This window comes from Capsicum annuum, chromosome 5 (assembly GCF_002878395.1).
Source record: "Capsicum annuum cultivar UCD-10X-F1 chromosome 5, UCD10Xv1.1, whole genome shotgun sequence".
Lineage (NCBI taxonomy): Eukaryota > Viridiplantae > Streptophyta > Magnoliopsida > Solanales > Solanaceae > Capsicum > Capsicum annuum.
The window spans coordinates 206,311,292-206,315,337 of NC_061115.1; positions in this window are offsets into that span (position 1 = coordinate 206,311,292).

Here is a 4,046-nt window from a genome sequence, read left to right on the forward strand (position 1 = left end):
GCATCCAACAGACTTGCTTAGGATTTTCCATCTCAATTGGACTTTGAGTCGTTATATAGTAAGCATATATCCATCTTATCCATAAGTTGTCCTGTTTATGAGTAAGATCCCAATAAAGTCTTGCTATAGCAGCTTTGTTCCACCAGATTAAGTTAGTAACCCCCTGACGATTTAAGCATGCACACTCTATCCCAAGCTACTAAAGCCTTCTAGGTGATGGTATTAGTTCCTTCCCAGACATAACTTCTACAATTGGCTTTTATAGTTTTCACCACCTTGCTGGGAGGAGAAACATTTGGGACCAATAAGCATGTATACCAAACAGTACTGTCTGAACTAATTGCACCGTTCCAGCATATGATAACTTCTTTGCAGTCCAAGAAGTTATCCTTCGAATGATCTTAGCAATAAGTGGTTGCCATTGTACTGTTGTAGTAGTGTAAATTTCTTAGTAGACAATGGAACACCAAGCTATTTAAAAGGTAAATCTCCACAAACAAACCCAAGGTGTAAGGTGTCACTACTCCAAAAAAAGCCCAACTTTTATCTACATTACCTTTTAGGCCAGAGGATGCAGAAAATTGATTAAGAACATGTTGAAGAAGTTGAACTGATTGGAGGTCCCCCTTAGCAAATAAAAATAAATCATCAGCATAACTCAGATGAATTTGAACATTTAGGATGATGCTTGAATGAGCTATTTAAGTGTAACTCACTTAACAGTCTGCTAAGATACTCCATGGAAATGGCAAATAGTTACAGGGACATAGGATCCCCTAGCCTCAATCCTCTAGCAACCTCAAAAGGTTCAGTGTATTCCCATTAATGCCAATTGAGTAGCTTACAAACTTAACACTCTCTATTATCCAACCAATTACATTGTTAGAAAACTGTACGCATTACAACAATTGCTGCAAATATACCCATTCTACACTATCACAAGTCTTTTGGAGGTCAATTTTTAGCAAGGACCTAGCAGAAATATGCTTTCTAGCATAAGCTTGCATCTGCTCATGTGCTAGAATAGTGCTATATGAAATCTTTCTACCTGGTATAAATCTAGCCTGTGTTTCACAGATGATGGAGGCTATCACTTTCTGCATTCTTCTTGCCAACACCCTAGAAATCATTTTATAGAGCATTGTGCAACAGGCAATAGGCCTGTATTTTTTCACTGATTTAGGATTCACTATTTTAGGGATCAAAGTAACTGTTGTGCAGTTAACTGGTTTGTACATCTTGCCTATGTAGAAGAATTCTTTAGCTGCAACAATCACATCAGACTTAATAACAGACAAAGCAGCTCTAAGAAAAATAATCATATTGCGAGTCATACAGTTGAGGAATTAGGATACAGGTTGATATCGTAAGTAGTCTGAATTAGAACTTTATAACTATTGTGCTAAACTTGATCAGGGGACAAACGTACAACATATGTTCTCAAAAACTAGTACTATATTAACAGTGGGGAGCCTCAAAGGTAAAAGTTGGATTATGATTTTACCCCTACACTAAATAAAAATATTATAATATATTATTTATTAAAAATTCGAAAGTCACTCTCTTAATAACATCTCTTAACCTCCCCTCATTCTACACCTTCAATTCAAGCAAGCCTAATTAATTCAAGAGTATTGAAAAGAACAAGCTGAGATAGAGGAGCTGAGGTTATGATATATAAATATTCCTCGATCATTTCTTTAATAAAATTACATAGATTGATTGAAATATGTTTTTGAAATTTTGTTTGGAGAGTGTTTCCTCATTTTTATATATATAAATTCAATCTTTTTCTTTTTTGTTCCATGAGACTCTTACTCATGGTTATCCTTTTCATTTTATAACTAACGTAGTGAAGCACTTATATCATTATTTTGCTATTTGATTCATGCTTTTGTTAGACTCAATGAAGAACGCTCTTCAATTTTGATTGGTTATGGAAAAGGTATGGACAAGAAATCAAAAAATTATGATACGTAGGAACCCATAGTAATGATGAAATACTTCGGGAAGTTGAAAATTTCACACTAAGCGTTTGATATTATCCACATGCTTTACTATATGGTCAATATCGATCTACTATAGCTAAGGGTGTCATGTAGGCCGGGTTGAACCGATCCGGCTCAGCAAAATGGGCCCAAACCCATTTATGTAATCGGACCAGTTTGAACCAAAATTGGTACCTGGATCGGACTCCTGGGCCACGGTCCCGGTCTAGGCCGTTTGGCCGAAGTAGCCCGATAGACCGGCCCAGTTGAGAAACCGCACTAGGTCCACCGATTACCCAGACTGGTAGAAAAAAAATAATTAATCGGCTAACAGCCCAATCAACTGAAAAGCTTATATAGGTGAATCTAAAAAATAGATATATAGGTGAATCTAAAAAATAGACCTGGGATGACTTTCAAATTTTAGCCCCAAATAGGAAGGCTTCTTTAAAATATCCTTTACCTCTTAACTAATATTTTTTGAGATGAAATTGTCCCTCATCAATGGAGTAAATTACATAAATGATCCTCATAATGTATAACAACTCCATATTTATGGGTGTGTATGGTATGATGGAAAATGTTTTCCTGGTAAATAAGTTGGTTTTCTACTTATTTTCTCATGTTTGGTTGGTGAGTGAAAAATATTTCCCGAAAAATATTTTATGGTGTTTGTTGGTGAGTAGACATTATTTTTTAGAAAAATATTTTCTAGTGTTTGATTGGTGAGTGGAAAAATATTTTTTTAGAAAATACTACTAACTGTTAACTAGTATATCAGTGCCTCTAGGAATCCAACAATTTGTAAGAACTAATTTAAGCATAACAAATAATATCTATATCGAATACTAAAATATTACAATCACTAAATTTAAGCAACTATTAATTAGCAAATATAGGAGACACTTTTCAATATTTTGTCAGAACAATCTCAAGATACTACAATCAATAGAAATATAACAAACCGATAAGCTTATTCAACCTCGTGAAACAAGTTACATCGATGACAAAATGAAATATGCAATTAGCAAAAGTAACATGGGCAAGTCTTCCTCTATGCATATGAAAATAACAATACATTTAACGAACATTGAAAATGGAAAAAATTCGGGCTTCACTATTTTTTATTTCAAGCAGTGAAAAATTGAAGCAAAACACTGTAAAAAATATTTCTGAGTAATGTAAATTTTTAAGAAATGTGAATTTTTTGAGTCATGTGAATATGAGTGTTGTTGGGGTGGGGAAGAAGGGTGGGGGTGGGGTCATAAGTCACATTTGACATTTTCTAAAAAATGATTCCCCTTGGCCCATGAGAGAAGTCATTTTCCCTCAAATTGAGGAAAATGAGTTGTATGAAAAATGTTTTCCAAACATTTTATTACAACCAAACAAGGGAAAATAGAAAAACATTTTTCAAAAAACATTTTCCATCATACCAAACACACCCATATATCTTTCAACTTTTATTTTTTTTTCTCTTTTTAATTTTACTTTAATTTTTTTTATTTTCTCTTTTTATTTTTAATTATCTCAACCCTTACTTTTTTCCTTTTTTCCTCTCAACTTCTTTCTTTTTCTTTTTTATTTTATATTATTTTATTTTATTATTTTTTTCTTTCCTCTTTTTTTTTTTTATAGTTTTTCTCAACCCTTTTTTTTAAACCTCTCGTCTACTTTTATAAAAGAAAAACTTTTTTTATTTTTTCTTTTCTTTTTTCTTTTTAAATTTTTCTCTACCTTTTTTTTTATTTTTTTTTTTTTTTTATCAACCTTTATTCTTTTTTCTATTCTCTCTCAACTTCTACATTTTCTTTGATTTTTATTTTTTAACATTTTTCTTTATTTTCTTCTTTTTCCGCAATTTTTATAAGTTTTGTTCTTTTTTTTTTATTTCTTCCATTCAAGTTACATCTCATGAGCAAGAGTTGACATTATCACATTATAAAGGCAAGACTTATGTCTTTCGAACAATAAGCTACGTTTCATGGGCAAGAGTTGACACTACTACATTGTAGAGGCAAGACTTATGACATTCAAACAACAGGTTATGTTTCATGG